This window comes from Panthera onca, chromosome A3, assembly GCF_046562875.1.
Source record: "Panthera onca isolate mPanOnc1 chromosome A3, mPanOnc1 haplotype 2, whole genome shotgun sequence".
Classification (NCBI taxonomy): domain Eukaryota; kingdom Metazoa; phylum Chordata; class Mammalia; order Carnivora; family Felidae; genus Panthera; species Panthera onca.
The window spans coordinates 16237324-16263944 of record NC_138341.1 but is presented as its reverse complement, the minus strand read 5'-3'; the positions used below and the strand labels follow the sequence as shown (position 1 = coordinate 16263944).

The following is a 26621-nucleotide window of genomic DNA, read 5'->3' as shown; positions in this document are numbered from 1 at the left end:
AAGAGTATAAGAAAGCCTTAAATATAAATCAAACTATGGAGTTGGGGTATCTTATTAGAAAGCACATAACAAGAAAAACACTGTTTTACTCAGACGAATTAGGAGAGATCAAGAATATAGTTGAAAGAGCCCTGGCATTGTAGGGGCAGGAGACCTAAGTTCTCACCCCAGCCAACCACCTATTCTCTGTATGGCCTTGACATGTCCTTGACACATTCCAAGCCTCAGTTTACTCATCTGTGTTATAAAGAGGTGGACTTAATCAGTAAGTCATATCACACGCTCTGGGCCCTAGAGACCCAAGTTACCTTATGGATTTCAGAAATATTTTATTTCAAAATTTTCTATTTTAAAAATATTTTTTTTAGGGGCACCTGGTTGGCTCAGTCAGTTGAGTCCAACTTTGGGTCAAGTCATGATCTCACGGTTCATGAGTTCGAGCCCCATGTTGGGCTCTGTGCTGACAGCTCAGAACCTGGAGCCTGCTTCAGATTCTGTGTCTCCCTCTCTCTCTGCCCCTCCCCTGCTCACACTCAGTGTGTGTGTCTCTCTCTCTCTTGAAAATAATAAACATTTAAAAAAATTTTTTAAATATTTTTTAAAGTTTGAGATTATAAAATAAATACCTTTGTCAAGTTGATTTATTATTCATTCACTTATTATAAGTGTGAAATTTTACAATAAATATATTTCTCAATGTGATTTACTTAATTTTGTTAATCAATAATAAATACCAATATATTCCTAAAATAATGCTCTGTCTGCTCCGGTAGCTTAAGGTTCCATATAAAATTTCACTTGAGAAAAATGGCTCCAGTCCTTTACAAATTTTTAAAACCACTGAACTAATTATCTCTAATTTTCCTTCCAGCAAGAGGATACTTTATTCAAATCCTTCTCTGGGGATAGGAGAATTGTATGACTTCAGGAAGTTTCTGGCTTAATCAGAACATTCATAAGAAAAACAAACAAACAAACTTGATTCCCGCATCTACAAATTTCCCTGAAGAGTTCCTGTGCTCCTTCTCCACGGTGGAGGAGTCCTGTTGAAGCAGATTTCAAGGCAACCATAGTAAGTAGTGCGAGCCCATGCTCCAGTCTGTAACTGTGCAAGACACAGAGAGCACGAGAAACATGGGTTCCCCACCATGGACCTCACAGCCTGGTTGCGGAGACTTACCTGTGAATGGCTGACAATGGCATAGGCAGAACTTGGTCAGGGAGTGAGAAGAAGCCTAACCTTGTCTGACTACTCTGTTCCAAATGCTGTAGCAGGCATGACACACAAACCATTTTATTTATTCCATTTATTGCTAATGCATTGTTATTGCAATGCTTTTTCTTTCCAACAGATAAGGAAATCAAGATGGCTGGTTACCCAGGCAGTGAGTAGCAGAAGCAGGTATCAGATTGTCACCACCCTTCACCCCCAAACAGCTTCCAGTCGGTGGTGGGCAGCATCATAAGCCCTCAGTGTGGGGAGGGGAATCCATGCAGATCATGGCAGTTAGGGAAGGCTGCAAGGAAGAGCTACCATGTGAGTTGGATCTTGCAAGATGAGGGGAAATTCTCCAGGAGGCAAAGAGAGGAAAAATTTCCCAAGTTTCTCAGGTGGCAGAGAGCATCTTGTGTAACAGGGATGAGAAGTGTGGGTGAAAACACAGGGATAAAGCAGGTAGGGTGGTGACCTAGGAGCAGAGCAGAGCTCCCCAGGGCTAGAGACTCAGCCTGGAACTCCAAGCTTCATGCCACCCTGTGCCGCCAGCTTCATCTTCCTCCACCCTGGCACAGGGACCCTAGCAGCCAGCAATTCAGGCTATCCTCTGTGCTTTTGTGTCCCCTCCTCCATCCACCTGGCAAACTCCTTTCTAGCCCACTCCTGGGAAAGTCTTTCCTATCCTTCCAGACCTTGCCAAAGACCATCTGCTAGATGCACCCATTCCTGATCCCCCTCAACCAGATGCAATGTCTCTTACTTCTGAATACCCACAGTTCTTTTATTGGTTCAAAGCTGTGCCTCAGTGGATGAACACACAGTGAATGTTTCTCGGCAAGAAACATTCTCTGGGAGAGATACTGAAATGGCGGCTGGGGTATCAGCCTCAGTAATATCTCTACATCAACTTCACATTTCAACAACCAAAAACCTCCAGCCCCTGCTCCTTGTAGCTCTAGACTCCCGAGTCCCTCCCCCCTGGAACTGTGGAGCCAGGCGTGGCCCTTGTAGCCTGCTCCAACTCCTCTGTCTGCATTTACAGGACATTTCCTGGGCCCATGACATAGAAATGGCTCTATGGCACCATGGTGGCCCCGAGCACCTAGGAGGCGCCGACAAGTGTTTGCTGAACCCGACGGAACTCTAGTCCCAGCTTTTCCCGGGATATTCCACTCCTGTGCATTATGCATCTTTTCAAGCAACTCAGGAACCTCTGACGATAACCGTATTAGTAACTTGCAGGAAACTGTCATCTTCAGATTAAACGTAAAGTTAATTTTTCTCAATGTTTCTCCCAGCAAAAAAGGTTTTTATTGTCACCACTGTTTCCAGACAATTGCCCAACAGTTTCAGTCTGCCTTTCAGACCGAAGGCCTGGCTCAGACCACACAGCACAGCTGTCCTCACCTGAGCCTCTGCTCCTGTATTCCCTCAGCTCTCCGGCTCCACCACCCAGCCTCCAGGCATCTACCCTCCTGGGAAACCTGCAGACCAAAGAGCTGTTTGAGTCCTCTCCATCCTAATAAATTCCATCTTGCTGGCCAACTTCTTGCATGAGCTCTGTCCCTAAATGGGGGTCTGAGGGTAGAGTGAGTACTTTCTCTTTCTCTAAGATCCCCATGGCCTGGCAGAGAACTGGGCTCTCGGAAGTGCTCAACAGAGACTCATCCTACAAGCTCTATTTCCTGTGCAGACGTGGAGCTGGAGCCCAGACCTCTCTTGGCCTGGCCCTGAGGGAAGCATTCAGAACAACCCTCCAAAACAAAGCCTGGCCTTGGAGGCCAGCTCGGCATGCACAGAACATCAAATGGCTGGACATGAAAGGGCTGAGGAGGATGCTTGCTGGAGAGGCACTTAGCCCGGAAAACCTGAAACCATCTACTTGACTGAGGGCCGCTAACCACAGCTTCAATGAATGATTAATGATTATGGCCAGAGCTTATTGCAAACAGGCATGTGACAGCAGAGCCACTACCCACCCGCAGGACCTGCCCGTGTGATTGATGAGCCACCGAGGGGTGCAGAGGGGCTGCAGGGGGAATGGGCTGGCTCAGCCTGCAGCTGCCAGGGAGCACCCATCCTTGGGGGGAGCTGGAGGGACACCAGTGTTTCTGTTCTGGGTGGCGGGCTTATCTCATGCCATACAAGCCAACCTGCACTGACCATCCACCTAGGTGATAAGGAGAGGGCACAAGGGGCCTGGGCTAAACTCTGATGAGGACAGAGGTGCCAAAATGGATGATATGTGGCCCCCGGCCTTGCAGTGTCTCTATCCAGAGTTGTGCATCAAGAAATAAAACTCTAGTTCCAGAACCACGAGAGAGTGCAAGGTGCTTCAAGAGACAACTGAGGGCTCTGTGTGGACAGAGCAGGCTGTGTGACCCAAGACACCTCCTCCAGTCCTCCCACCACTGCTGCCAGCCAGAGACCACTTCCCTGAACCTGAAGTCACTTTTCAACAGGATTCGTAAATGAGAGAAGAGGTAGCTGAAGTTCCTACTCTCATGCTTTCTCTGTCCTTCACCAGAGAGGTAAGTTAGCCTTGTGTCCCCACCCTCTCTACCCCTCTCAACCTGCACCCTCTAGAATGGCCAAACCAGGGTTTCTATGTCCCCTTCCAGAGCCTCCTCAGTCAGAAGGCAGGTCCTGACTGAGACACATAGAATCGGTACAGACCTGCGGATTCCTTGAGCACAGACTGTGGGATCTGGCAAAGGCACAGCCCCTGCCTTCAGGAGTTTGTAGCCTCATTAGTGAGGCGAGCTTGCCTGCGTGAAACACAGACAGAACAAAGCATAGCCCCCAAACATGCTGCCAAGAGAGAGTGAGGAAAGGGAGAGTGACGTTGAGTTGAGAGGCCATTGAGGGTGGCCAAGGAATCTGAGAAGGGCCTGTGAGGCCCCCTGGGCTGCAGGCCTCTTCCCCAGCAGAGCCACTGTCCAGTCTGGACCATCTCAGTGCCCAAGCCTACCACTTCCGACCAGGGTCTCCAGAAGCACCTCTGAGCAGACCTGGGGCAGTGGCAGCAAGTAAGCTCAGCAGGGACCTGTGAGCTGGCTCTGAGATGACCCAGAGAGCCGGCTGGAAGCCCAGGACGACCCTTGTGGGGGCCTGGCTGCTCTGCAGACTCTGGCTCCGTTTCATCTTAATACACTCCTGCGTGTACCTGACATTGGATACTCGTCCTAGAGCATACAAATCTAATAAATTCTTGGCTCCTGCAAGTTTCTTTAAAAAATATAAAAGAGGATCATATATAAAGAAGTTGATTAATATACACCCTGGTAAAACAGCCTGGAACATCTGTGTATTAAGTTCATTTATTAAATTACACCAATCTGTATTTTAATGAGTGAAAGATACAGTACTTATTCTGTCATCCATCAAAATAAACTCAGGAAATACTTAACATTATAATCATTTTTCTTGTTTGAACACGAGTTATGAAATATGAATCCCGCACTAAGAATGCTGGACTTGCCATCATGATCAAATATGTTTTCACAGGTGCAGCAAATATTCAGTTTTCATTTCTCTCTCCAACTGTTGAAAATATAAACCATGCTTTCTGGTTCGTAGCTGGGTAACATTGCCTTCCCTCCACATGGCAGCCATTATTGCAGACTTACTACCCCACCGTCTTTCTTTCCCCATACTCCTCCTAAAGTTGCTTAGTAATGAAAACACAGGCTTCTGTGGGGGCCCCTCGACATAAGCTCTTTTGGCTTAGGCTGGGCACTGTGTCCCCTTTTCCTCCATCCTTGTGGCACTTATATCCTGTTGATTAGGGACTGAGTTGCAAAAACCATTTGAAGGAAACAGTACTTGTTTGAAACACAAAAGGCAGTGGGATCTTGGCTTCACTGTAGACCACCCCCGCCCCCCAGCCATGGGGCACACATGCCCACTCCTTCCCACTCAGTGACAGTTCTATTCAGACGAGGAACACTTTAACATGGACTGGAGCCTCAGGAGAGAGTCCAGGCTTTATCTGCATTCAGCTCTCCCAGAATCAGAAATCCCAGGACCCATGGAGCAAGACCATTAACAAAGCAGCCAAGGTTGCATGAGCCAAGGAAGGTGCTGGCCAGTGGCCAGTGGGAGCTCATCGAGACCCAGGAGCCTGGAGAAAGACTCCAACTGGGTAAGCTCCTAGGTAAAACCACAAGAGGAGGCTGAGGAAGCCCAACTATAAGCTGGCCAGGCTTGTGTCTGCTTAACTCACCCAGTGGCTCCCCATTGCCAGAAGCAAGGTCCCTGCCTATCTCTTTCATTTCATTCCTGGCCACCCCCACCCCAGTCCCCCAACAAACATACAAAACAAAGATGTAATGGGGATGGAAAGACAAAAGGTCAAGGGGTGGGGGTGAGAAAGAGGGTTGTGGGACATGGGACAGGTTGAGAGTTGGACCAGTTTAAGGAAAGTCTTGTGCTGGGCTAATGGATTTTATGCTATAGACAATAAGGAGATTTTCTTTCTTATTTTTTTCTTTTTTCTTTTCAATTCTCACTTTAATTCTTGGCATATTAAAAAAAAAAAAAAAAGCCCAAGTCCTGAGCTGTGGACATTAAAAATGTGAAACAATGAATGCAACCATTCAGAGTAGTATAACCCAAAAACAACCTCAGTAATACAAGATTTCCTTCTTATGCTTTTCAAATGTTTACATCTAAACACTCACCATTCTAAACAACTAAACTATATATAAACTTCCTTTTGTGGTGAGGAACACTTCTATGTTTATCCGTTGTAAAGCTAAAAGGGCCCCCAACCAATTCTGCTCCCTGGATAACACAATGCTAATAAATAATGAGGAGCTTTTGAAGGGATTTGAAAATTCAATAGATATGTCCAGATTTGTGTTTTAGAAATAAAGTTTACTTGGGATTTAGTGTAAAGAAGAGGTGTTTGGGAGACAGCCCTGAGCAGGCAGAGGCTAGTAGGGCACAGAGTAATAGAGGCAGGTGTGTTGAGCTGGTGTGAAGGCCACAGCAGGACACCCTCTACCCCATGCAACCCAGGGATGGCCACAGTAGGTGTTCAATAGAACTTCCTCAGGAATGTCACTGATTACCTGGGTTCTCAGTACACACAGGTGCAGACCCCTGCTCTTCTGTGCCCAAGGAACCCCCAGTATCCTCAGCCTCACCTTCTCTCAGGCCCTGAATCTGTTTGGCCCATGACCTGGAGACCTGCTGATTCTTGCAGGGGCTAGCCTAGGGAGGTACCAGCCTAAACCCTTCCCCCTCACCTACCCCATACTCACCACCACAAAAGCCCTGAAACCTGAAACAGCATCCTCCTGGATAAGGTTTCAAAACACCATTGAAAGATTACAGAAAGTTACAGACAGGTAGTTCAGGGAAAGGAAACCATAACAGCTCACTCTCAGGGTGCTTTTCAGAGCAGATATGGCATGGGCACTGACCAAAAGAACAGACTGTCTGAATCACGGGGGCAGGGGCAGGGAGGTCCCCTGGGGTGCTAGACACCCCTGTGGATACTGGATTATGGGGAGATCCAGGGGGTCCCAGTGGAGGGGATGAGTTGGTTGGGCCAGGTGTTGGGGAGCATTTGGGGGTTCAAGCATTGGCTATTTTAACATCTGGTTCTAACTGGTTGAATCAGCTTTACTAATGGGCACATAAAGACATTTTCAAACTCACCAGTAATCAAGGAAATGCAAATCAAAACAGCAATGAGACACCACTTTCTCAATTCACATTGCAGGGAGATGTATGCCCAGATTCCCGTTCAAGAAAGGACTTGCTTCTTACCTTCAAGGTTCAGGTTTGGCCTCAGCTGTCATGGGCACAGTGGGAAAGAAAGGCCTGACCACTTCAGCCCAGCACATGACGCTGATGGGCAACATTCACTTCACAACTTCTTGCAGGGTCGGCCATGACTTGCCCAGGCTTCCCCAGGCCCACATCACAGCTCAGCCTCTCCCTCTACTCAATCTTACTCCTTCCTCCTTCCCTTATAGGTGTTGATCCCTAATAAATACCTTCTTACTCACCAAACTCCATCATGGTGCCTGTTGCTGGAAAATCCAGCCTGCAAAACAAGGAAAGTCAATTCACACACTGTGCTAGTGATAGAATACGTTGACAGAGCCACCTTAAAGAGAAATCTGACAATACTTAGTGTGCATGCTCCCTCAACCTCAGCCCTCCTGTGCCTGCATGTCTACTCCAGAGAGGCTCACTGACCCATCCACATGGACAGGGGGCCAAGGGTGGCCAGTGCAAGACAGGTTAAGGGCAAGGGAGCTGTCACCAGGGAAATGGGTGTATAACTGTAGCAAACACCCAATGTTGGGATCCCATGCAACTGAATGTATTTGTATATAGCAACACGTGGAGTTCTCACACACAGCATTGGATGAAAAACAGAAGCAGAACCTAAGACAAGGATCTGAGGGTAACTAGTTTGTGTGGATGGTGATCACAGGAAGAACTCATAGGTGACAAGGGAGGTGGGATGTGGAGAGGAAAGGGAGGGGAGGGAAGGGAAGAGTTGGTTCATGAGCAGGGCTCTTGTGTGGGCAGCTGGGCCTCCCTCCCACTGAGGATCTCAGGGGAAGAGCCTCGAGCAAGCCCAGGGTTGTAAGAAAGCTGGGTTTTATAACCTTCCTTGATTGACGACTGCTCCCAGGGGTGATGACCACCCGGCACTTGCAACCTGCCCCACTCCTACAACAGAGAAAGTTCCCCTGAAGTCCCAGGAGAATAAACACTCAGTGACAAAAGGATATGGGGGACACTAGAAGCAAATGCTCCAGGAAAAAAACTGAGATTTATAGCACAACACCTTCTGCGAAGTAAAAGCACATCATGCAGTTTAGACGGCTATCCATACGTCTAAATGAAATTGTGGAAGATGGTTTGGAAGTCCATGCATGAAATGCACGGAGTGCTGTTCTCATTACCTACTGTTCAGCCCATTGGTGAAGGAGGGATCCCCTGTACTAAATAGTATCAGTCCTGCACACACGACACCTGACACGGGACAGACAAGATGGACAGCAGTTTATTAATCATGTGTACTCACAGCCAGGGGGAAGACACTGCACACGACACAGGGCCATCCGGGGCTGCACTTGGGAGCACAGGAAACCCACAGAGGCTGTAGATAACACGCATTTACTAACTGAAGGGTGGGGTGCCCGTGGTCTCCAAGGGAGAATGTGATTGGCTTGTTTGAATAATTCCACAAGCTGGCTGGGAGGTGAAACCATTAGATGGAGAACCGAATGGGGAGCAGCTGGTCCAGCTGGGAGGGGGACTAGCCAGGAGGAGAGAGTTTCCCGCTGGGTGGGGACATGTCTGATAAGAGCAAGGTGGGGGTCTGTGAGGCTCAGAGAAGTCAAGGCAGCACACAGCATTTCAGGCCTTGCAATACAAGCAGGTTCCTGCAGAGGGAGAGAATGGGACAGAGATGGAGGGAAAAAATAAAACGAAAGGCCTTTATGCTAGTGTGACATGACCTGGGGGCATATGTATACTTCAATTCTGTAAACTTGAGGCCCTCAGAAATAAATAATATTATTAAAAACAACAACAAGGAGCAAGAAAGAATGGGGTTTGGACTGGGGGAAGGGATGGGCTAGGCTCTCAAATACAACAAGGCTACAGGCCAGGGGCCTGTGTTCTCAGCAGAACAGAAAATGCTATTTGTTACAAACTGTCCTAGGAATGATTGCCCACTGAGATAACAAGAATAGAGGCAAATAAAACTTCAAACGGAGTTTAATGGCTAAGCTTAGCCAGTTGGGTGGTAAGGCCGGCTGCTCTGTGTGTGAGCAGCGTGGAGTGAGTGGGCAGGTGGACTGAGGGGCTGCAACACGGCTCAAACTGGTTTTCTCTGTCACTCAGACACTTTCCCCAGGAGAAATGTTAGTGTTACCTTCTGGGGTCCACAGGGAGCACTGAGAAGACCTGGACACCTAATAAAATATAAGGAGGCAGGTTGTGATCACGAAGCTTCTAGACACCAGGGCTTTTCAGAAACTTTGACAGGGACAGGCTGACATCAGCCACTGCAGATACCTCGGCCGGTCGGTAGCACTGACAAGGGGATAACGAAAGGAGTGTGGATCATCACAGCACCATCTGAGATCCAGCAGGAAGCCAAGTTCAGTCTGCTGCACCCACAGATCTAGAGTCCCCAGATCAGATAGAAAAACCAACTTTTCTATCAAGGGAGCCCCGCCAACAAGAAATAAGTGGTCAATCAGGCTGAAGTGAAGGATTTTCATGGAGCCCATACCCAAACATGTGGGACGGTTTCCTCCCTCTTGCTAGCTGTGAGCAATGAGACAGACTTATGGTGAAGTGATTGTTTTTTAAGGACTTTAAGATGGTTCCCAGTGACATACTACCTCCACCCACAAAACAGACTCCATTATTCATTCATTCACTTGACATGTATATATAGCATACTCATTTGCCTATCTTATAATAGGGAAATGAAACTATCATTCATGGTTCTTAGTGTAGAAGGCGGCGGGGGGAGCAGAGAGATCATAATAAAACAATGACCACACATACATGCACACATACAGTTGTCACCAAGCCCAAAATCAGCAGAGAAATTTGATTCTGTGGGAGTCTGAAGGTGGGCCTCAGGGTCAGGAGCTCAGGGAGATGGAAGGAGAAGGAATACATTCTAGCACAGTCCCATTCTAGAATATGTAGGATCCCATAAAAGAGCTGTTCTGGATTGAGAGACACTCACATTCATATTCAGCCAGTAGGCACTCATTTATCACTGGCTCCAGATTGAGTCCATACCTGCAATGGTGATACGACTCTGTGAGCACACCAATCTTTCACAGGATGCATAAACAGTCCTAACTTGGATGATCTGGTGCAAAGTTCAAAGTTACCCAGTGAAGGTGCTCTTAACTCCACCCAGGGGGGATTCAACTATACCCCAGAACCCTAAGACACTTCTCCCCCTAAGAGGCCCAGCCATACAGAAACACTGAATCTTGGAAAGGGCTCCAGGATAGAAAAGAGCCAGTTATCACCCAATTTCCCTGTGCTCCATATCTGTAGCAGCTGTAGGGCTGGTTCACAGCCTCAGGGATAAACTGCTAGCCAACTGCTCTTGGGCCATGGGCCCTGAGAGTCAGGGGGTATGTGTAGCATGTCCTATCTCTTCCATTGAGGTACCTCAGCCAAGCCACCACCACTTGAACTTCACTCTGCCCAGCCCAGCTCAAAGGGCATTATGAGGTTCCGATGAGGAAATAGGAAAACAAATTCTTTGTTAAATGCAAAGTTCACACACACCTGAATGGTTAGAAGCAGCCATACAAAGGCAGAAACCCTAAGGACACAATAGGTGGGAAAATGGCTAAGGAAACATAGGCATTCTTCTCTACCTAATGCCACCTCTACTCTGTCCCTGTTTCTATTCCAACACCCAGGCAGATGACTGCTTCTAGCCAGGAGATAGTCCTGCTCAAGGTAATATGAAATAGTACTTCCCCTCTGCTGACCTGGGGCACAGGAGAAATGGAGAGGCAGGAAGACAAGAATGGCCTCCTATGGGAGCCAAAGACTCATCTTAGTGAAGATTTCCAAATTTAATCTCTGACAAAAGGAAATGGTCAGGACTAGATGCGCACCTTGTTTGTGTAGATTGTTCCCTATCTTAATGGAGCAGAAGAGAAGCTTCAAACACTGAAGATGGAGGAGGAGAGGGGAGAGGAAGCTAAAAATACTAAAAAGCAGTCTGAATAGATGAACCTCCTGCTAACTTGTCTCCTTTTCTTTATTATGGAACAAGGTTTATCCCCTATCCAGCCTTGAGTTAGACGGTCAAAAAATAAAAATACTTGAATCTCTCAATCTTAGGAGGAGACTTAAACAAGTGGAGGTGATGGGGCGCAGAGTACATTTGTGTGGAGAAAAGACTGGCAGAGTATATGTCAAACCCTAGCAGTGTTCCATTCAGGGAGGCAAACTTTCTATATGACTGTGTGAAGCTTTCTAAAATACCTAAATTTGGCATTTTGTGGCACTTTTTCTCAGAATAACAGTAGATTCTTCACATAAATGGAAACATAAAGTGCTATTTCAGTGTGGTCAAAATTGAAAGAAATTGAAGATGATACAAACAAAGAGAAAAGATATTCCATGCTCATGGGCTGGGAGAATAAATATAATTAAAATATTTATAGTACCCAAAGCAATCTACAGATTTAATGGAATCCGTATCAAAATACAAAAAGCATTTTTCACAGGGATAGAACGATCCTAATATTTGTATGGAACCATGAAAGACCCAAAGCAATCTTGAAAAAAAGGAACAAAATTGGAAGTATCCCAATCTTAGATTTTAAGATAAACTACAAAGCTGTAGTAATCAAAACAGTATGGTACTGGCACAAAAACAGTATGGTACTGGCACATAAACAGACACATAGATCAATGGAACAGAACAGAGAGCCCCCAAAATAAACCCACAATTACATGGCCAATTAATCTTTGACTTTGGAGGCAAAATATGCAATGGGAAAAGATAGTCTCCTCAACAGATGATGTTGAGAAAACTAGAAAGTCACATGCAAAAAAACTGGACCACTCTCTTACACCATACACAAAAATAAACTCAAAATGGATTGAAGACCTAAATGTGAGACCTGAAACCATAAAAATCCTAGAAAATAACACAGGCAATAATTTCTCTGACATCAGCCATAGCAACACCTTTCTAGATATGTTTCCTGAGGCAAGGGAAACAAAAGCAAAAATAAACTATTGGGACTACACCAAAATAAAAAAACTTCTACACAGTAAAGGAAACAATCAACAAAACTAAAAGGCAACCTATTGAATGAGAGAAGATATTTGCAAATGACATATCCAATAAGGTGTTAGTATCCAAAATATATAAGGAACTTACACAACTCAACACCCCCAAACAAATTAATTCAATAAGAAATGGGCAGAAGACATGAACAGACATTTCTCCAAAGAAGACATACAGATGACCAACAGACACATGTAAAGATGCTCAACATCGCTAATCAGGAAAATACAAATCAAAACCACAAGAAACAAAAATTGTTGGTGAGGATGTGAAGAAGGAATCCTCATGCACTATGGTTAGGAATGCAAACTGGTGCAGCCACTGTGGAAAACAGTGTGGAGCTTCCTCAAAAAATTAAAAGTAGAACTACCATATGATCCAGTAATTCCGTTACTGGGTATTTACCCAAAGAATATTAAATCACTCATTTGAAAAGATATACACACCCCCATGTTTACTGCAGCATTATTTATAACAGCCAAGATATGAACACAGCCCAAGTGTCTATTGATAGATGAATGGATAAACATGATGTGGTGGGGCACCTAGGTGTCTCCGTAGGTTGAGCATCCAACTTTTTTTTAATTTATTTACAGGATTCTCTTTATTTTATTTATTTATTTGCTTTAATATAATTTATTATCAAGTTAGCTAACATACAGTGTATACGGTGTGCTCTTGGCTCCAGGAGTAGATTCCCATGATTCATCACTTACATACAACACCCAGTGCTCATCCCAACAAGTGCCCTCCTCAATGCCCATCACCCATTTTCCCCTCTCCCCTGCACCCCCTTCAACTCTCAGTTTGTTCTCTGTATTTGAGTATCTCTTATGGTTTGCCTCCCTCTCTGTTTAAAATTATTTTTTCCCCTTTCCTTCCCCCATGGTCTTCTGTTAAGTTTCTCAAATTTCACATGAGTGGAAACATATATCTGTCTTTCTCTGACTCATTTATTTCACTTAGCATAATACCCTCCATTTCCATCACATTGTTGCAAATGGCAAGATTTCATTCTTTCTCATTGCCAAGTAGTATTCCATTGTATATACAAACAACATCTTCTTTATCCGCTCAACAGTTGATGGACATTTGGGTTCTTTCCATAATCTGGCTATTGTTGAAAGCATTGCTATAAACATTGGGGTATCTGGGCCCCTATGAACCAGCACTCCTGTATCCCTTGGGTAAATTCCTACCAGTGCTATTGCTGGGTCATAGGGTAGATCTATTTTTAATTTTTTTAAGAACCTCCACACTGTTTTCAAGAGTGGCTGCACCATTTTGTATTCCCACCAACAGTGCAAGAGGGTTCCCATTTCTCCACATCCTCTCCAGCATCTATAGTCTCCTGATTTGTTCATTTTAGCCACTCTTACCAGTGTGAGGTGGTATCTCAATGTAGTTTTGATTTGTATTTCCCTGATGATAAGTGATGTTGAGCATCTTTTCATGTGTCTGGTGGCCATCTGGACATCTTTGGAAAAGTGTCTATTCATGTCTTTTGCCCATTTCTTCACTGGATTATTTGTTTTTTGGGTGTTGAGTTTGGTAAGTTCTTTATAGATTTTGGATACTAACTCTTTATCCAATATGTCATTTGCAAATATCTTCTCCCATTCCATCAGTCACCTGTTAATTTTGTTGATTGTTTCCTTTGCTGTGCTGAGCTCTTTATCTTGAGGGGTCCCAATAGTTCATTTTTGCCTTTACTTCCCTTGCCTTTGGAGACATATTGAGTAAGAAGTTGCTGAGGTTAAGGTCAAAGAGGTTGTTGCCTGTTTTCTCCTCTAGGGTTTTGATGGTTTCCTGTCTCACATTTAGGTCTTTCATCCATTTTGAGTTCATTTTTGTATATGGTGTAAGAAAGTGGTTCAGTTTCATTCTTCTGCATGTTTCTGTCCAGTTCTCCCAGCACAATTTGCTGAAGAGACTGTCTTTTGTCCATTGGATACTCTTTCCTGCTTTGTCAAAGATTAGTTGGCCATACATTTGTGGGTCCAATTCTGGGGTCTTTATTCTATTCCATTGGTCTATGTGACTGTTTTTGTGCCAATACCATACTATCTTGATGATTACAGCTTTGTAGTAGAGACTAAAGTCTGGGATTGTGATGCCTCTCACTTTGGTTTTCTTTTTCAACATTACTTTGGCTATTCAAGCTCTTTTGTGATTCCATACAAATTTTAGGATTGTTTGTTCTAGCTCTAGGAAGAATGCCAGTGTAATTTTGATTGGGATTGCATTGAATGTGTAGTTTGCTTTGGGTAGTATTGACATTTTAACAATATTTATTCTTCCAATCCATGAGAATGGAATGTTTTTCTATTTATTTATGTCTTCTTCAATTTCTTTCATAAGTTTTCTATAGTTTTCAGCATACAGATCTTTTACATCTTTGGTTAGGTTTATTCCTACATATTTTATGGTTCTTGGTAAATGGGATTGATTGTAAATGGGATCAATTTCTTGATTTCTCTTTCTGTTGCTTCATCATTGGTGTATAGAAATTAAACCGATTTCTGTACATTAATTTTGTATCCTGCAACTTTGCTAATTCATGTATCAGTTCTAGCAGCTTTTAGACATAGTCTTTCGGGTTTTCTATGTAGAGTATCGTGTCATCTGTGAGGAGTGAAAGTTTGACTTCTTCTTTGCCAATTTGTAGAGCATCTGACTTTTTACTTCAGGTCAGGTCATGATCCTAGAGTTGTGGGATTGAGCCCCGTGTCGGGCTCTGTACTGAGCATGGAGCCTACTTGAGATTCTCTCTTCTCTCTCTCTGTCTCTCTCTCTCTTCCTCTGCCCCTCTTCCCCACTCGAGCTTGCTCACTCTCAAGGGAATATTAGCCATAAAAAATGAAATCTTGTCATTTGCAATAACATGAATGTATCTAGAGAGTATAATTCTAAGCAAAATAAGTTAGAGAAAGACAAATACCATATGATTTCACTCATGTGGAATTAGGAAACAAAACAAATGAACAAAGAAAAAAAGAGACAAACCAAAAAACAGACTCTTTTTTTAAATGTTCATCTATTTTTGAGAGAGAGACAGTATAAGTGGGGGAGGGGCCGAGAGAAGGGGAGACACAGAATCTGAAGCAGGTGCCAGCCTCTGAGCTGTCAGCACAGAGCCCGATGTGGGGCTGGAACTCACAAGGTGTGAGATCATGACTTGCACTGAAGCCAGATGCTTAACTGACTGAGCCACCCAGGTGACTCTTAAGTATACTCTTAACTATAGAGGACAGAGGGTTACCAGAGGGGAGGTGGGTGGAGGATGGGTCAACTAGGTGATGGGGATTCAAAGTACACTTAACATGATAAGCACTGAGTAATGTATAGAACTGTGGAATCACTATATTGTACACCTGAAACTAATATAACACTGTATGTTAACTATGCTGGAATTAAAATGAAAAAAACTAAAGTGTGATGAAAGCCATTTGCTTTGGTCACTACAAACAGGCATGGAGGTGTGCATGGGGTATCTCTGAGAAGACAGTAGCCATGTGCAGGAGCTGGCACTGGGCACACTCAGAAGCCTTCCGAGCCAAGCAAAAGAAATAGAAAGGCAATCAATCACCAAAGAGGCAGATAACCGGAATGAGAAGTACAAGAGGGACTCATAATGGCAGGTCCCGAATACTGAATGATATCAATTAATGTGACACTATTGTTTTAAACTAGAAAGCCCTGTTCACCTGAGAAATATTGCTGTTATCATCACTAGTGGGGATGGGGAAGGAGCCCTCTCAAGGTCCAAGCATACAAAAGGGACAGAAACTCCATCAGGTTTATAAAAGAACTGAACTGCTGCCCCAAATCAGGGAAATGGGAAATGGCAGCAACTGTCATAAATACCAAAGAGCTAGAAGAACCTTACAGATCATTCTAATCCGGTCTCCTCATTTCCCAGGGAGGAATCAGGGACTCGGAGAAGCTTGGGCAAGTGCTGTGGTCACACGGCAAGCCCTGCTAGAGCCAGGACCAGGATCTCGGTGGCACAGAGCTCACTGGCTCACACCTGTCATGGCTGGGGTGTGCCAGCCCCACCAGCCATGCAGCCCTGCTGTGCTGTGAGCACACCTCCTTCAAAAGTCAGAGAGGCGGACCTGGATCCCAGGTAGCAAAAGCCCTTCTCACCCAGATTCTGAAGACAGGGCTGGACTCTCAGGAGACAGAGCAGGGACAGAACTCCTTGCTTGAGGCTCAAACATGAGCTGGCATCTTCCTCTGGCCACAGGGTGAGGGTGTGTGTGAAGACAAGTGAGTGGACACTCCCGGATGCTTTTGTCATGCTAGCATCACATTCACTAGCACCTGGGCTCGGCCATGTAGCCCCTCACCCCAACCGCCCCTAGGCAGCCCCACAGCTCTAGTGGGTTTCCTCCCCAGAACGTGGGTGTGGGAAAGAATTATGGAACCATGGGTAGAGGTGTGGGTGGAGTGAGGCAGAAAGGAAAGGTGGGGGAAAGTCTGGTTTATACAGATCCTACAGCAGGTTTGGATCCTTGCTCACCACTCAGGTGTGAAATTCACCTGTTCTTCTATGACTTCATGTTTGAATCCCACTGCACAGGGGCAGCAGAAGCTTGGTCTCAAGCTCCTATTTTCTCCAGGACTGTGTATTCCAGGAAGCTCACTGAGGGCTAGGGGATGGGGTGGAAGGTCACGTAGAGGCCATGCAGGCATCCTCCCTGCTGGTCATCAGGTTTCAGTCCACACAAGTGCTCAGCAGAACCCCTCATTCCAGGCAGAAATCCTTTAGATCTCACTATTCCATTAGCTTTCTTGTGCTGCCCATGAAGGCACAGGACTCATTTTATGCCCTGTTGGAGCAGGAGAGTCTTCCCAGATGGAATTGCCAACAGCTAGAGCACAGAACTCTCTATCAACCTTCCTTCACCCAGGAGGGCCCTTCCTAAAGAGGACAGGAGTGGTCATCTCTGCTCTTATTGAGGATGTCCATCTCATCTAATCTTCATACAGAGGCCTTGCTTCTCCCTTAACAGTATCAGCTTCTCAGGAGACCTAGGTGGCTGAGTCCGTTAAATGTCTGGCTCTTGATTTCAGCTCAGGTCATGATCTCACAGCTTGTGAGTTTGAGCCTCTCATCAGCTCTATGCTGACAGAAAGGATCCTGCTTGGAATTCTCGCTCTCTCCCTCTCTCTCTGCCCCTTTCCAACTCATGCTCTCTCTCTCTCTCTCTTTCAAAATAAATAAATAAACTTAAAAAAAAAAGAGTATCAGCTTCTCGGGGTGCCCGGGTGGCTCAGTCAGTTAAGTGTCCAACTCTTGATTTCAGCTTAGATCATGACGTCAGTTCGTGTTGGGCTCTGCACTGACAGTGTGGAACGTGCTTGGGATTCTCTCTCCCTCTCTGCCCCTCCCCCACTTGCACACACTCTGTCTCTCTCTCTAAATATATAAATAAACTTAAAAAAAGAGCATCGACTTCTGGAAACATGTGAAGACAAGCCTTCCCCTTCTCTGTTTCCTGCTTTTCCCATGCCTTTCCTGAAGCACTGAGCACAGCACAGCCTAGTTGTTTAAATTGGCTGAGTGGGGAGGGAAGGGCCAAATAGATAACTACAGAGAGAAAAAAAAAAACCACATAAGTCATAATGTTGCCATGTTATACATCCCATTCATACGTATAGGATATGGATATGCAAGAAAATCCTTCATGTTTGCTGATTTTGTGCGTGGGAGTATCACCGAAGAAGCTGAAAAGAAGTGGGAGAGATCAGGCACTTGGGGTAGATGGCATTAGACGTGAAATTCCTCTATTTCTGGTCTCTCCTCAGCAGTAGCGAAGCCCCAGCGTCATCTGGAGGCTGAGGGCAGGGAAAAGCAGGCATCCACAGGAACGTGGCAGACACACCTTGCAGTGCTTCTGGCCAAAAGGGTGCCCCTCTGAGATGACAAGTTACAAAAAGATGTCCTATCCTCTGCACTGACACAGTTTAGGACCAGAGAGCAAGGCCTGGCCAACAGAGGAGGGCTGCATTCCAGCCGGACAAGCCCCGCACCCCACCCGCGCCCCTTCCCCACCCTGGCCACACACTTTTAAGGCTCACACCAACCTCATGACTCTGAGTGGGAGCCGGCTACTTTTCATTACAAAAAAAACCATGTTGTGTTTTAGATAAGATTTCAAGGGAACCTGTTGGAGGGCATGGCTCTATACTTAATAATCATGGGTAGTTAAGAAATTCAAAATAGAAAACACCAAGGTAATCAGACATTACCTGTCTGAGTACTTGGTTTATGTTGGTCTGTTGTTTTTGTTAAAGAAGGGATCTCCACCTCTCAGGTAATGAGCCAAAGCTTGAGAACAAAACATTCAAAAAGTTCTATGCCCAAAAGCTTAGTTGCTACTATAAATGGTTTTCACGTGTTCTATATCTGCGCTCCTCAATGTCAACACCACGGGACACTCTATAGGGAACACAGAACTTTAGAAATCACCTCCCAAGGTTACCAAATGATAAATAAGAGGAGAGCAAAGACTAAAGTCGTTAAGCCAGCCTCTGCACATGCCCAATTTTCTGTTAACCCTGATCACATCTGAAGCCAAAGCTGCTTCTAATCAAAGGTGGTTGCATAGCTGTTATAATACTTTCCATATTGGACATTTTAACTAGTACGTGGTGTATCAGGAGGCCTGTGCATAAACAGACTGTCAAGTTGAGCAGATATGCTCTAAGGAAAGCCTACATAAAAAAGTTACGATAAACCTCCAAGAAACCTCCTTCCCTCACTCACAATGACCCAGTGGAACACCGCTGAGCAGGTTGCCAAGTTGACCTGATTGTAGGCTGCCGTTCATGCTATGGAAGTGAACTGTTCAACTGGGGAGCTTTCTAGTATCATCTGAACCACAGAACATGAAAAATTACTATATGACTATTCCCCCATTTTTCCAAGGATGGTATAGAACTGGTACCATTATGAATGCACACAAGAGAAATTAGTTCAGTATATACTCCTGAGGTGGCTAGACCATCAATCAATGAATGAAAATCCAGCAGTGTTACGGAGGGTGGGAGACACTGAACTGCAGAGTGTTTATGATCTGGTTGAGAAGGTTCTGGTTTTACACACATAACCAAGAAGGAAGAATGTACTCTGGCTGTGCAGAATGGGCCCAGATGGTAGGGTTACTCAGTGGGCCACCACACAGGAGGCAGCGTCTATTGTAAGGATGATGATGCTGGTGGTCAGCTCAGCTGTCATCTGGCCTCAAGTTCCTCCAGGATAGAAGACAAGAGACAGGTGAACACTGTGCAAAATCATTTAGAAGGGACAGCAATCAAACCCTTTGAAAAGCATGACTAAGAAATTTTGGAAAATGTGAGTGTGGGTTCAATGTCAATGAAAGATTAAGATAATTTTTCACAGAAGACACAGGGCCTGCCATGCCTTTGAAGGAAAATGTAATCAGCACCCGGCTATGGATTGTTTCCATGTGTTTATTTGTCAACAGCTTAATGAAATAATGCAAACGCGGTGAGGATGTCCCAGCCCCAGATCTTCCAACTTGGGGTGCTAAGCAGCCCACCAGGCTTGAGGGAGCTGGGCTCTATTTCCTTCTCCTGCTCCAGAAAAGCCTTCAGCTCTCAGAGGCAGGTTGATACGGTTTCACTTCAGTGGGGACTTTGCCTTTTCTCCTCAACAATACTTTTCTTGTTCTGCCCCAGCACACACAGAACTTGAATGCCTTCTTCCCTTTGCTGGGGCCTCCTTCTTTTATACATAAAATGGTACAAGTTCCCTGTCATCATAGGGTTGGGGAAAAGGGCTTTTCTAAAACAACTGGTGTGATAACAATTGATAGATCTAATGTTTGCTCCATCCAGGGGTCAGCACGCTAACCCTTTGGTATCATGGAGAGGATGCTACATTGGCAATGCTGGGCTCTCAGACCCGGTAACAGGCTGATCCAGGATAAGAAAACCAACATTGGCTATACTCATCGACTAAAACCTGTAATCATTTTTAAAATGTTTTGTAGTGAATTCGTTATATTGTAAGGATGCTTTTATCTGAGACACGCTCCTTAAGTCAATCTCCTGAGGTAGTAGTGGGGGGAATAGAAAAATTATTCAGAATAATACAGAAAAAAAGCAAGCACAAGTTTGCCTGTCCAGCTCAATGTTTAGTTGTATGTAGGCCATAAATTAGAAAGAGGTTCTCACCTAGGGAAGGCCCAGTATTTTATGTCATCCTGATATTTCAGAGGGAACATTTAATGAACTAAAACATGCTCCTTCTCCAAGGCCCTGATGACACAATCCCCATGTCTTTCCTGGTTGGCATGCTTCTTGTGCTCCATTATCAACCATCTAAGGCTTTACAAACACCCAAAAATGTCTGTCCATTGCTAGGGAATGATTTCCCAATCTGCCTCTGAAAACCAGTCACTTTAAATCTTGATTCATTGATTTATTCATTCATCACTCATTCGTCTATCCAAAATTACCTGAGGACTTTCTGTATGCCCTGAACAATGGTAGGCATCAGAAATAGATGTACCGACCTCAGGGAACATACAGTCCAGTGGCTGAGGCAGAGGTTAACAGATGATTATGGCAGATGCAAAGAAATTAAATGGCAGAAGGGCATACAGAGGGGACACAGAGGAGGGGTTGTGAAGTTCACTCTGTCAGGGATAAGAAGACCTCACAGAGAGGGGAAGAGGAGCAGGAACTATCCAGAGAACCATCAGTCATTCCCAGGAGTTTTGATTTTCCTATTCCCCATTGGACCTAACCATACAACAGTTATAATTGTAAGGATTCTAAACCCTCAAAAATCCTTCCCTAAGACGCCAACAGTTATTGCCAGGCTGGCTGACTGTAGCCACGGTGCTCTGGCATTGGCAAACTGTTGCTGGCTGTTCAGTCGCAAGGCCCTGAGTCAGCCAATCCCAGAGAAGAACTCTTGTAGGCCCACCCTCGTTCTACAAAGATCTCCACTTGTGACAGGACCTATGTATTCTCAGTCATTGTATGGCTGTATTAATATCGGTTATTGTTCAATTTAGAAAAGAAACAAGTGGGGCTCTATGGGCCTTTCCTCAGCTCCTACTCCTGCCCACATTTGTCCTTTGGCCTCCTTCCCCTCCCCTCTAGGCTGTTGAAAGTCTTCACTTTAGGGGCGCCTGGGTGGCTCAGTTGGTTAAGCGTCCGACTTCAGCTCAGGTCATGATCTCGCAGTCCGTGAGTTCGAGCCCCGCATCAGGCTCTGTGCTGACCGCTCAGAGACTGGAGCCTGTTTCAGATTCTGTGTCTCCCTCTCTCTCTGACCCTCCCCCATTCATGCTCTGTCTCAAAAATAAATAAACGTTAAAAAAAAAAAAAAGAAAGTCTTCACTTTTGCTCTGCACTTCCCTGAACACAGTGATCTCCTCCTCCTGTTTTCCAGAACAGTGGATTACAAAGTAGGTAGAGAACCAAGCCTCTTACTTATAGGAATTAGGGAGAGTTTTGAGGACGGTTCAAAGATAGGAGGACAACAGATTTTCCCATATATGTAGGTCATCTGTTTTGCCTGTCATTAGTTGGGGATTTCTTCTTTGCTTCTTAAGAACTATAAAATTAACTTATCCATAGTCTATGCCATCAGTCACCAAAACTCCCAACTTGTCCAGTTTGAACCAGACATGCTTCACCTGCAGCTTTGGGATATGGATGCTGGAGAAGATCCTCTGAGGTAGGATTGATTGCATAGTACTCTCTTGAGCCTCTCTCAGTTGCGCTAGGCCCATTGTAGCCTTCACTGTGGGGACCTGGCCGAAGAACCAAGAGATTGTTCACAAGTGGTTTGAAGAACAGAGAGCTGCAGCTGGGTTCTCAAGGAGCTGCAGTATCCGAGGCAGAGGAACAGGGTCCTACCACGGACAGTGGTATGGCCAGAAGGTTGGAGGGAATGAAAGGGGTAAAACGCATCAGTCATGCCAAAAGGATGCACTGGTGCCACGTGTCACATGCCCCAAGGAGGCCAGATAGACAAGGCCTGAATGGGTATCCACTGGATTCACTGATCGGGAGGCTGCTCACAGGCTCAGCAAGAGCAGTGCCATAGGCAGCAGCCAGACTACAGTGACTCAGAGTGGACAATGGTGGTGACAGTTGCACAGGGAAGTCAGCCTCCCCTGGGGCCACCATAAGGCAGCCTACGAGTGGGGCAGTGGAAACTCAAGACCACTGTGGTAAAGCTGGTGAAAGCGCTCACCTAGAGATACATGAAAGGTGCCCTATTTTTCATACTGAGTTCATCAAGTAACAAAAGGGGATGAGTCTTCTACTCGTGGTCACTTGCTCTCGTCCTGACTCCAGCTGCTAAAGTATCTTTAGGAGGACACATAGACAAGTGCTCCTCAGCCCAGAGGCCAGGATGTCAGGCCACCATAGCTGGGGAGAAGCCAACAGAATTCTGACTGGACCCCCAGGCTCGGCTTTGGGCAACCAGACACAGGCCTAAGGATGACCCCAGGTTGGCAGCACCCCCAGCAGAGCTGCTGGGACTGGAGGGACCTGCAGTCACTGGGACCCATTACTTGGGCTTCCTGTTCAATCAACCAGGACAACACACACCAGGCAGTGCCAGTGTCAGGATACCCCCTTTGGTTTCTGCTTTTCTCTTTTATTATCCCATGGTTGTTGTGATTGCTGTTAGTACTATTACCATCATCATCATTATTGTGGTTGAATCTGACCCAATGGGATTTGGAGGCCAACATGGAACACTGATGCAGCACAAAAGCATTTTTTTTTTATCTTGCCTCCCTCATATATTAAGTTTCAGTTTTATGGGATTAAAACCAGCTGAGGTCTGAGGGCCTCCTCAGGCCCACTTGACTACCTTCAGGCGTCCTGCTGTGGTTTGCCACCCACAGCGGCGAGGACCCTTCTGGGATGCAGACATCAGGGCCTTAGAGAGGCTGGCAGGCGGGTGGTCTGGAGAAGCCTCTAATTAAAGTTCTTCAGACCTGCAGCCATGGGACCCTAACCTCTGCTTCTCAGTGTCTGAACACATCTCAAATACCAGACCTTTCACAGGACTCTGAGGGACAGAAAATCCAAAAAGTCCGGGGTCTGCACTGAGGGAGGGCGTGAGGGCTAGTACTGGGCTGGAGGCTGGACCTAGCTCACAGTCACCCCAGTTCTTCAGATGGCAAGCGTCTGTGCTAGCCCAAGGGAGGAACAAAGGGAAAAGGAAGCAAGAGCCACCATCGTGGTCTGGGTACAACTGTATGAATAAACCCCTGGGAAAAGGAACATAAAACACCCCATTCTAGAGTTCTTTTTCAGGAAATTATGGCATCATCCCTGGGGCTCCCTGGCAGATCCGACGTACCTTGTGGCTGAAGCTCACAAGTAAGCATGGACACCCCTTCCCTCCCCCACTTCTCCATTTGCTCTCAGAGGCCCTGTCAAGGCTTCCTACACTGAAAGTTCCTCTTTGCAAAACAATCCCCTGTGAGAAATGTTCATTCATTCAATAAAATACATTTATTGGATTTCTCACATGCACCTGCTTAAAACACAACACCCCAAAAGAACTTCAATGCTGACTGCCCCTGGTTTTCACACTGGGAATGAGTTTCAGATCTCTATCTGATAGGTAGAAAGCCAAGGGTATGTGGTGGCAGAGTGGTAGGTGGGTAGCTCAGAACAGGATCGAGCCTTGCCTACTGCACTCAAAGACTTCCCAGATTTCTTGGGTGTAAAACTCCTCTGATGTCATAGCAAACACCAGAGCACACCTTGAGACTACTTTCAACTTGGGCTTTCTGGAGGCTGTGATAAGTGTCCCTGGAGCCAGGATTCCAATGCAGGATGTCCTGGTTCCAAAGCATTTGCTCTTCCAGCTTTACTTCGGGCTAAGTTCTCTTTTGCCTGCTCCCACAGATGTTCCTGGGACAGCATCTATCCTCTGGTTATCTTGGAAGATGTGTGTTCCCCCTGGATGTGCTTAAGAGGTGGGCTGGAACAAGGAAGACTGCAGAAATGAACATGGCAAAAATCAGTCTCTATTGGGCCACAGATAGATCCTGGCCCACTGGGCTCAGTTTTGGTTCTTCTTTCCTAGAGGGAAAATCCACACAGAATCTAGGGGCCAAAGGACACCATTGTCAGAGAAGCTGTTGGCCTCCTGGGTGCTCCAGTGGATGTTGTGGGAAGGAGAATGGATAAAGCAGAGAAAAGACCAGCCCTATGCTAGGAGAACTGCATATCACTGAGAAATACCAGAAAGGAATAGAAACTGGTCTCCTACAAGAGAAACAGATTTAAGAATAAGAGTAACAGCTTTTTTATGAAAGGCATGAAGTGTCAGATCAGAAGAGAGGCACAGCAAGCTGAAAGAAAAAATGCAAGGAAGATACGAAAAGTGAAGAGGAATTATATGAAGATGTTAAGAATGAAGAAATGACTAATACACAAAAGATACATTGTCAGGGAATAGCGAGCTTCTAACTTGGGTTTTCTCTAGCTTCTCTGAAAGCTAAGCCTATTTTCACAGACTATGATGGAGGAGTGCCATCCAGCCTTCCTCGAGCATGTGCACTTGCAGAACATCAGTGACACTCAAAAGGGGTAAGGATGGAGTCTAGTCTAACTGGACCCCAGTATATCAGACCAGACCTTTCATCCAGTCAGCTCACAAATGTATGTGACAAATGTATGTGGATTCATGTCATATTTCTGCAACTTACAGCCTTATGGCTTAGGGAAAGTTTATTTAAGTTGTCTGGATCTTAATCTCTTTATCAGTAAAATGGATTTGTTACCTACCTCAAATAGTCATTGTGGGGGTCTACATTAAATAAGATAATGTTATAAACACCTAGTAATATACCTGGCACTCACTAAGCCCTCTCTAAATGTGGTCATTCTACTTAGCCACCTGGATTTCTTGCATTTAATTACATTTCCTGGAGCAAAATATCCAAGACACCTCAAAAATTAGAGTGAACTTAAAAACCAGACAAAGTCCAGTTAACATCTACAGATATTCAGCCATGCTTCCTTATAGTGGTTTGACCAACCTTCAAATGGCCAGAAAATAGATCCCACTACTCCAAGCCCCCACCACTATTAAATAATGTTTAGCTTATTGTTTTAGGCTACTATCCCTTTGATATGGGACTCTGAGCTTGCAAATGGCATGCTGCAGCCAGAGTATTAACAAATCCTGGCTTATCTCGCCTGGATGTGGTGAATGGTTAGGACACACCATATCACCCTCTGTGCTCTAACATTGCTGCCATTTAAATTCTGTAGTCAGAATTGTTTCAGGAGTGTAATATGTAATATTACGTTTGGTAATATTATTACATTTGGTAATATGTAATATTACAATTTGGTTGAACATGTAAAGAACTTATACGATAAGCTCTTCATTCAACAGGCTTACAGCGATGAAGGCAGAGTGTTCCATAGCACAGACATTAGAATTAGTTTCTTACTGTTCTTTGTATTTTCTATTGAGGCAAATGGTTTTCTCAATGGAATTGCTCCTCTGAAATGGTATGGAAATCAGAAAGGAAATACATATTTTTACTTTTCATTCAATTTTTCATAACAAATATAAGTAAAATAAGGTCTACATACATGTAATGTACATTGTGTATACACAAAATACTGTTATATACATAATGTGCTATAAGGATATGAAATATATGTTATATAGTATGTATCTATAAAAAATATTGTGTATACAGAAAGTATTATGAAGATCACATAGTAACTGTGGCAGAGGCAATAATGCTAACCATGCAGTTCATTTGCTCTCCTTCTAGCCTATCTGGTAAATGCACTTTGGTCATAAATGATACTTGTCACTTTCAGATCCAATTATAGAAGAGTACATGTGATTTCTCTATGCTCCTCTTTTCTTCTGCTTTGGCAAATGAGATGTGTTCCACATGGGTATAGCAACAAGACGATGGAGCATCCATCGGCTGGATGCCAGGAGCAGAGCCCCCTCTCCTACCCAATCTCTTGGCTGACTCACAATGAACAGGTAGCATGAGGGGTAAATCTTTGTTGTGTTAAGCCACTGAGATGCTGAGATTAATCCGTCATCACAATATAACCTATTCTATCCTGGCTGACATAGCAACTATTCCTCGGAATTCTCTAAATCAAACCTCAAGTAGAGCTTTGAATGCAGAGTGAAGATTAGCAGGTATTAGAAACAATGATTGCATTTTATTGTCCTTTTTCAATTTGCTGTTAAAAATCAAGTAATCACTCGATTTTATTAAAAATATTTAAGTGTTTTCCTCTTAAATCTGGATAATCTTGTTTAAAATTCCAAACTCTTTTATCTGGATGAAGTTTAAATGCTTTTAAGTCTTTAAGTTTCCTCTTATTTCTAGACTATCTTTCAAGCAAAGGGACTTTCCCTAATAACAAATAACAACATTTCCAAATCTAGTGAGGCAGAGGCCTTGGAGTTGTGTCTCACTCATACTAAAGAAGGTATTTTTATGACATTAAGATAATTGAGCTAATGCTTATAATGTAAAAAAAAATAATAAATAATAATAATAATAATAA

At 44.8% G+C, this 26621-nt stretch overlaps 1 protein-coding gene across 11 annotated transcripts in view; it reads right to left on the bottom strand.

The window, feature by feature from the left end:
• Positions 1 to 26621, bottom strand: part of LOC132689692 (uncharacterized) — a 157388-nt gene that overhangs the window by 87686 nt on the left and 43081 nt on the right. For 5 of the 11 annotated variants that reach the window (XR_014137391.1, XM_081795163.1, XM_081795164.1 and 2 more), the window contains exons 3-6: positions 9957 to 10012; positions 9126 to 9165; positions 8271 to 8631; positions 7237 to 7274 (exon numbers count right to left, since the gene is read on the bottom strand). The gene's annotated coding sequence lies outside the window, so the exon portion shown is untranslated. The remainder of the gene's footprint in view (positions 1 to 7236; positions 7275 to 8270; positions 8632 to 9125; positions 9166 to 9956; positions 10013 to 26621) is intronic. The other 6 variants (XM_081795167.1, XM_081795170.1, XM_081795169.1 and 3 more) reach the window with 4 other exon arrangements.